We start from the raw sequence: 9,179 nt of genomic DNA, 5'->3' as shown, positions 1-9,179 counted from the left end.
TCAGCACCGCCTTCTTGACCTGCAATCTTCTTCCCGACCTCTCCACCCCCCCCCCCTCTCCGGCCTATCACCATCACCTTAACCTCCTTCCACCTATCGCATTCCCAATGCCCCTCCCCCAAGTCCCTCCTCCCTACCTTTTATCTTAGCCTGCTTGGCACACCTTCCTCATTCCTGAAGAAGGGCTTATGCCCGAAACGTCGATTCTCCTTCTCCTTTGATGCTGCCTGACCTACTGCGCTTTTCCAGCAATGCATTTTTAAGCTCTGATCCCCAGCATCTGCAGTCCTCACTTTCTCCTAGTTGATTTTTACACAAGAGAGTGCAAGTGTTAACCCCACCAAGTAAATGACAGTCAATTACCAACAAACAGCGTCCTTTGTGCTACACAGAGTCCAAAACCATAAACAGTTCTCTTCAAAATGTAGAGTCCATTCTCAGGAACAGAGTCCACTCCATTATACAAAGTGCATTGTCAGAAATGGAGTTCACTCTAAACTGCAGAGTGCAGAGTCCATTCTTGAAGGCAGCAAATGCACATCCCACAGCATACACACAGGTGTTCAGTCTGCACAGAGTCCTGGCCCATCCTTGGAGAATCAGGCCCACTCACAGGAACACAGTACATTGTAAAGGTGCAGTTAACTCACAGGGGTTTGGTCCACTCCCGAAGGCAGCGTCTTCTCCCAAACTCCAGGATACAGCAAATGATCACCTCCCAGCACTCACACAGGTGTTCAGTTTTTGCAGTCAGGAATGAACTCTGCCCTCGGTTCAGTCTTTGCAGAGGCCTAGTCCAAAGGTCAGACCTACCCACAGGAACAGCTCATCTGGTAAGATGTATTTTCTCACAAGGGCTCAGTCCAAACACCAAAAAACAGTGAAGACACATACACGAAACAAAGAAAACCATATGCCAAGGGCTAACCCTGCCACAAGATCAGCATTGTCCTTTTCTCAAAGTAAATGAGAGAAGAGTAACATACAGGCTGTAACCAGCCAGTGAAACAACAACCCCCTAATGAGAACTGAGTTACACATGAAACACATTGATTGTGTAAATCAGGCAGTTTAAAATCAGTCCTCAATAAAAAGGAATACTAGTTAACAAACTGGCTAAACAGTTCAACCAGTTCAGGAATCAGGTTCTCCCCCCACGAGCATAAGAGGTACAGTTAGTAAGTTTGCAGATGACACCAAAATTGGAGGTGTGGTAGACAGCAAAGAGGGTTACCTCAGATTAAAACAGGATCTGGACCAGATGGGCCAATGGGCTGAGAAGTGGCAGATGGAGTTTAATTCAAATAAATGCAAGGTGCTGCATTTTGGGAAAGCAAATTTTAGCAGGACTTATGCACTTAAGGGTAAGGTCCTAGGGAGTGTTGCTGAACAAAGAGACCTTGGAGTGCAGGTTCATAGCTCCTTGAAAGTGGAGTCGCAGGTAGATAGGATAGTGAAGAAGGTGTTTGGTATGCTTTCCTTTATTGGTCAGAGTATTGAGTATAGGAGTCGAGAGGTCATGTTGCAGCTGTAAAGGACATTGGTTAGGCCACTTGGAATATTGCGTGCAATTCTGGTCTCCTTCCTATTGGAAAGATGTTGTGAAACTTGAAAGGGTTCAGAAAAGATTTACAAGGATGTTGCCAGGGTTGGAGGATCTGAGCTACAGGTAGAGGCTGAATAGGCTGGGGCTGTTTTCCATGGAGCGTCTGAGGCTGAGGAGTGACCTTATATGGGTTTATAAAATTATGAGGGGCATGGATAGGATAAATAGACAAAGACTTTTCCCTGGGGTTGGGGAGTCCAGAACTAGAGGGCATAGGTTTAGGGTGAGAGGGGAAAGATATAAAAGAGACCTAAGGAGCAACTTTTTCACGTAGAGGGTGGTACATGTATGGAATGAGCTGCCAGGGGAAGTGGTGGAGGCTGGTACAATTGCAACATTTAAGAAGTATTTGGATGGGTATACGAATAGGAAGGGTTTGGAGGAATATGGGCCAGGTGCTGGCAAGTGGGACTAGATTGGGTTGGAATATCTGGTCGGCATGGATGGGTTGGACCCGTCTGTTTCCATGCTGTACATCTCTATGACTATGACTACAGCAGTAACACACTGTAGCACCAGCCAGCTTAGAGCCAGTGCCTAGAGTGAGGAAATTCTGAATTTCCTATTTATATTTGTCAACTAGGGCTCGCTGATTGAACCAGGCTAACAACCCAAATCAAGGATCTCATAGTCAATAAGATCCATCGGGCGCTCTTGTAATTCCAATCATTACAAGCATGTAGGCGAGTTTTGGTTATGGATTCTTGATACAGATGTCCAGAAATATATTAATAAGTGGTTGTGGTAGCAATGGGGTACTAACTCTGGGGAAGCCTTTGGGATTATGCTGAACAGAGTGAGGCAGAGAAGGGTTATCTGTTTCTCAGTTCAATTAATGACATCAGCAAAAGGAAATGACAGATCACGAACCATTTCAATGGTAATGGCACAGATCAGAGGTAAAGCAGATCAAGCAACCACACCATGACCTCACTTGAATGCAGCACAGTTATTAAATGACAGAATCTCGTATAGTGCGGAAGCACGCCATTCAGCCCAACAAGTCCATACCAAACGTCTGAAGAGCATCTCTTCCAAACACCCCCCCCCCCCCAAGCCTAACCCTACACTTCCAACAAGTGATCTACCAAGCCTGCATAACCTTGGACACTATGGACAATTTAGCATAGCCTGCCCACCTTTGGACTGTGGAAGGAAACCGGAGCACCTGGAGGAAATCCACGGAAACCCATGCAGACACAGGGTGAACATGCAAACTCCACACAAACAGTTGCGTGAGGGTGAAATCGAACCTGCGTCCCTGGTGCTGTGAGGTAGCAGTACTAACCACTAAGCTACCATGAACTGTTAATGGCATGAACTGTTCCATCCTGTCGCATGTCCTTTCTGTAGTTGGCCAGTTTTCCATGGTTGTCCATTAGGCAATATTCATTTCCTGATAGTTCTTTTTTGCCAGCATCATCTCTTTGCAATTCTTTCCATGTATAACACTTAAATAGCCGCATTTGCCTTCCTACAGCTATTGATATTACCAGGACAGGGGAGTTGGGGATGGGGGGGGGATGTCAGGGCACAAAATGGTGCCTGGGGTTCTAGGGTGTCCATTGTACTTGGGTTAGGTGCAGGACCACTGTGCCTGGGTTGGGAATCAAGAGTAGAGTAATGGGCCAGGGTCAGAAGAAGCACTGATGCCTATGATTTTTATTCCTGCTATTGGTTATCACCCTTTGTTGGGTAGTATCTTGTACCTCGTGCTGCCAATATCAATTACACAGTGCAACCCACTAGTTTTTCAGAAGACAACATTAACAGCATGGAGACAGTGGGAATAGGAGGACTAGCAAACTGCATTTTCTCTCACTCTTAAAGAATCACTTCTTTTTCCTGATGTTAGAGAACTGCATCCCTCCAATTCCCCACCACCACCATCACGACCCAGTAATGCACTCTGCTCCCAGCAACCCATCCAAGAAGCATCAGTGAAGCAGGAAAGAATTCCATGGATTCACTACCTTCTGAGCTAAGAAATTCCTCATTTTTTTTCAAGTGGGCGACCGCTTACTCTGAGATAACGCCCTCTGGTCCTAGACTCCTCCACAAAAAGAAACAACCTTTCAGTCCCTTGACACTAAGGTTATATTTGACTGAGTGTGGCATCAACGACCCTTGACAAAACTGGAGTCAATGGGAAGCAGGATGAAAACTCTTCAGTGATAAGAGTCATACCTGACCCAAAGGAAGTCAGACCCAATGGTTGTCAGAAGTCATTTATCTGAGTAAGCTCCAGGACACCTCAGGGAAGTGTGCTATCTTCATCTTCAGCTGTTTATTAATTATCTCAAGTATCTTACAAAGTCAAAGTGGGAATGTCCGCTAATGATTGCACAACATTCGGTAACTCCAATATCTCCTTGATATTGAAGCAATCCATATGTAAATGCAGCAAAACTTGGACAATATTCAGGCTGGGATGGAGAGTGGCAAGTAATATTCAGATGGTCAAAATGCCAGGTAATGACCATCTCCAACAAGAGAGAATGTAACCACCATCTCTCAACATTCAATGGCTTTACCATCACTGAATCCTCCACTATCAACATCCTGGGGGTTACCATTGACCAGAAACTGAATTGGACTAGTCATAGGGGAGGCACAGTAGCTCAGTAGCACTACTGCCTCACAGCACAAGGGACTCTGGTTCAATTTCACATTCAGGCGACTGTGTGTGAACTTTGCACATTCACCTTGTGTCTGTGTGGACCCCCTCTGGGTGCTCTTATTTCCTCCGACAGTCCAAACATTGTGCAGGTTAGGTGGAATAGCCTTGCGAAATTGCTTGATATGTGCAAGGATGTGCAGGCTTTGTGGATTAGCCATGGGAAATTCAGGGTTATAGGAATGGAATGGGTCTGGGTGGGATGCTCTTCGGAGGGTTGGTGTGGACTCGATGGGCTGAATGGCCTGCTCCCACACTGTAGTGATTCTATTATTCCATGATATAAATACAGTGGCTACAAGAGCAAGTCAAGGCTAGGAATCCTGCAGTGAGTAACTCACTTCCTGACTCCCCACAGTCTGTCTACCATCTACATAGCATAATTCAGGAATGTGATGAATTACTCCCCACTTGCCTCAAAGTCCATAATGTGCCCACCTCATCCCCACCCAGCCAGGAAATGTTCATTTACATTAATAATCATCCACATAAAAGTACAGCTTCTGGTCCCTCCAAGGAGGTCAGGAAACAAAATTGGAGCACACAGGATGGAGGGTAATATACTGGCATAGATTAAAAATTAATTTTCTGAAAAGAAAACAGCGTAGAAATAAATGAATCATTCTCAGGTTGGCAGACTGTCACTGGTGGAGTACTGTAGGAAATTAATGTTTGGATTCCAGCTGCTCACAATCTATATCAATTTGAAAATCACACAGCACCAGGTTATAGTCTAACAGGTTTAATTGGTAGCAGTAGCTTTCGGAGCGTCGCTCCTTCATCAGGTGGTTGATCACCTGAGCAGCAGTCCAAAAGCTAGTGCTTCCAATTAAACCTGTTGGACTATAACCTGGTGCTGTGTGATTTTTAAATTGGTAAACCCCAGTCCAACACCGGCATGTCCAAATCATGTATATCAATTTGGATGTGGGAACCAAACATAGTTTTCACGTTACACAAACCCAAGTGAAAATGATAACGTTGAAGACAATCCAAAGAAGCTCCAAGGGGACTTTGACAGGATGAGTTTGTGAGCATGGATGTATTATAATGTGGGTAAAGCTGTCCAGTTTAGTAGGAAGACCAATATTTCTTAAATGGTAGGACTTTGAAAAGTGTTGATGTCCAAAGGGACCCGGGTGTCCTTGCACGCAAGTCATTTAAAGCAAACATGCAGCAAGAAATTAGGAAGGCAAATTGTATGTTGGCTTTTTATCAAAAGGTTTTGAGTACAGCAGTGAAGATTTTGATTATGTAGAGTCTTCGTGAGACTGCTCCTGAAGTATTATGTGCAGCTTTAGTTCCCTTACCGAAGGTAGGATGTATATTCGAAGGTAGGATGCCAAGGAGGTTCACCAGATGGCAGGATTGTCCTATAAAGAGAGACTGCGGAGCCTGAACCTGTATTCTCTAGAATTTATAAGAACCCTACACAATTTTTAAAAATTCGACAGGGTGGATGAGAAAGATAATTTCCCATAGTTAGGGGTTTCAAAAACCAGGGACACAGTTTCAGAATTTGGAGAAACTATTTAGGATTGATGAGGAGAAATTCTTCATTCAGAGGGTAGCGATCATTGGAATTCTCTGAGAATCTATCGTCCTCTGGCAGAAATTGAGTATGTTCAAGCCAAAGATGAATAAATTTCTGTATACTGTTGACATCAAGGGATATGAGGATAGCACAGGAAACAGGTGTTGACAGCTACAAATGTGAACAGTGGAGACGGCTATAAGGGCCAAATAGACCATTCCTATTTTGCTATGTTGTCACATTTTTGTAAACTTATCACTATTTTTGCTTAAACATCATCATTGTTTAACCAGGTCTTTCTGATGAACTCCGCTCCAGAAAGGATCTCAGTCTTTTTAAAAAAATGTCCCTGATATTGCAAGCATTCATGTATGGAACTTTGAGATAAATTTATTTTCCCACATCCATAAAGTCATGTGTTAACTTATTTTATCATGATTTGTTTATTTCCTTTTTTCTCAGTACCTATTGTATTTCTTTTGTTACTCTTTTCTTGGTATGTTGACTAATCCCTCATTCTCTCTAATGCTCTTGTGATTTCTTCTTACATCGTCCTTTCTCATCCCGCGATCTTCATGTTAACTTGAATAGGTTTACGAAAGAAAAAGGTAATTGAGCAGTTTACAATTCATCAGTTTACTCTAATGGGGTCCTGAACAGATGGTCAGTGCACATATAGCAAACGAACAAAATTAAAAACCATGAATCAGAAATGTGCAAAACAGGTGTAATTCAACATTGAGGCCTCTTGATTTGCTAACTCCGGAGACTATAGGACTTGCAGATGTTTTAAAACAGACATGGTTTCTATGCACCTTGTCCTGATGTAGCTTCAATTTTGCAACCCTAGTTAATAGCTTTGCTACTGTGGGCATACATTTCTTAAAAGCTGAGTGCAAAAACTGGAGAAAGAAAGGCAGTCAATAGAAAATCACCTTTCATTGGTATATTCATAAACATATTTCAATTATATTTTAATGCATTATTTGCTCTGATTCTTAATATATATCCCTTCCTAACAACAGATTCCCATGCTACCTTATTTAGACACTCATTTTGTTAAATGTTGTAACACAAGCATTTAGAATGTATATGAATCATACTAATGCCATGAGCTTAGGGTAAAACACTGTATGAATATGTGCTTAAAACTGCTCCTTCTGTTTTCGGATATCGGATTCTTCCTTCCCCAAATATTAACAATTCATGTGAATAGTTTACATTTAAAGACCAATGAAAACAATAAATTTTATCTGGAAATCTATTGTCCAATTAAACTTGTCCTTGATGACTTACCATAGGTCTCAGTTGCAACATAACACCATTTTAAAATTGTCATCCATGTGAGTAAATGTTTCACAGCCTCACGCCAGCCCTACAATCCCCCCCGCCCCAAATAAACAATAAGATATGACATTTCTCTGACCCTGGACTTGGGTAACACTCTGCCCTTAAGTTGATAATTATGTTTACAGCTTTCCCAGTCGAGACTGTAATTTCCTCCCTAATCCTCTCCACCTCAAAGTTTTCTTTAAGACCTCTTTAAACGTTAACTCATCGCCTCCTACAACATCCTTCACCAGCTTATCATCTACTTTTCTCTAATTATGTCTCTGAAGTGCCTTGAGATATTTTTGTACCTTTAAAAATGCTAAACACAAATGCAAATTAAGCCTGAAAAATTCCCCTCCTCTACATTTCACAGTACCAATGTAGAAGATTCTAAAGGCTGAATCTCGTTACTTGTTTGCAAATCTATTTGTGTCCACATTATGTACATGACTCCTAATAGGACATGAACAATCTTTGTTTCTGAAGAGACATCTGAATCCCAAAGTGTAACTGTATAATACATAAAATTCTCATCCTACTATTTAAATACTTTCATGGCCTTGGAACTTCCTATTATTGTAACATTCTCCAGCACTACAGCCTGAACTCTCTGTTCCTTGGGCTCTAGCTTTTGGAGTAAACTGGGTGAAGATGTTTTCTAAACTGCATCCAGCCTGACATTCACCTACATCAGCCTGCAGTTTGATCCGTCTCCTGGGACATCCACAGGATCCCAACATCAGTGGTTGGCTACAGACTTATAATCACAGGAGCCTTCATTATTCAAACATTGTGGTGACCATTGGGTGTTTTCACTGTGATTGGCAAACTGCACAGTCCTGTGGCATTTGGGGCAGTGGGTGAGGGTAGAATCACATGTACTGAAGCCAGAAATGTGGATGAATTTAAAACTAGTTTTCCTGGTTGGGGAGTGGCAGGGAGGAATGCCAATCTGCTGTTAGGACCTGTCACATTGCACAGCCCCACTCATACTTGTTGATTTCAACACTAGGGGGTACTTTTTTTAAAGGCGAGAGGAGAGAGTTTTAAAAAACACATGAGGGACAATTTTTTTTTATACACAGGGTGGTTCGCATGTGGAATGAACTTCCTGAAGTGGTGGGCATAATTACAACATTTAAAAACATTTGGATTAGTACATGAATAGGAAAGATGTGGGCCAGGAGCAGGCGAGTGGGATGGGTTTAATTTGGGATTATGGTTGGCATGAACTAGATGAACCGAAGGGGCTGTTTCCATGCTGTATGACTCTGACTACAAGGCACTTCATTCTGCTCTGAAACAGAGCATTTGTACTTATTTGGCAATGAATTTCATCGGAGTAAGGTACCTTATCTGGTGACTATTTCCCTAAAATGACAACCGAGCATAGATGTTCACTTTTTTCTCATCATTTGGTGACACCAATAGTTTGGCCACTTTTGAATTTTCCACACTCACAAGCTATCAATCACAAGTTGCTTGTTGTGAAAAATCAACAAACTACATAGAGAGAACCTTATACAGGTTATGGAGACATCATGGCCCGATTAGAGGGGAATGAGAAAACAGAGAGAAAAAAATATTGTTGGAGAAACTCAGCAGCATCTATGTGGAGGTAGAGAGAGAGAGAGAGACAGCAGAGTGAAAGCTTTTGAGGTCCAGAACAGGAGGAATGGTGTCAGCCATAAAACAGAAAGAGGACAGTTTTCAAGGAAAGACAGTCCCACACAGCTGACACCTTCCCTGACAGGTGACAAAGGTTTTATTTATTTATTGTGAAGGTGAGGGCTTTTTTAAATTCTTCATGGGACTTTTCATCAGGGCTTGTAAAGAGAAGAAAAATGAAAAGGAGGAAGAAGAGCAAAAAAGGAAAGAAAAGGGAAAAAGGAACAGAGGGGGAAAAGAGAGGTGAAGGGAAAAAAGAGAAAAAATGGAAAGAGGGAAAAAGACGAAAGAAGAGAGGAAAAGAGAAAAAGGAAAGAAAAAAGGAGGAAAAGAGAAAGGGAGGAAGAAAAAGAGGAAAGAAG

The 9,179-nt window shown here is 42.3% G+C and overlaps 1 protein-coding gene across 1 annotated transcript in view; it reads left to right on the top strand.

The window, feature by feature from the left end:
• kcnb2b (potassium voltage-gated channel subfamily B member 2b) overlaps positions 1-9,179 on the top strand; it is an 891,048-nt gene that overhangs the window by 550,798 nt on the left and 331,071 nt on the right. The window lies entirely within an intron of this gene.

Source organism: Chiloscyllium plagiosum, chromosome 4 (genome assembly GCF_004010195.1).
Source record: "Chiloscyllium plagiosum isolate BGI_BamShark_2017 chromosome 4, ASM401019v2, whole genome shotgun sequence".
In the NCBI taxonomy this organism is placed as follows: Eukaryota; Metazoa; Chordata; class Chondrichthyes; order Orectolobiformes; family Hemiscylliidae; genus Chiloscyllium; species Chiloscyllium plagiosum.
The sequence above is the reverse complement of the archived record's forward strand: the minus strand, read 5'-3'. Positions and strand labels throughout refer to the sequence as shown.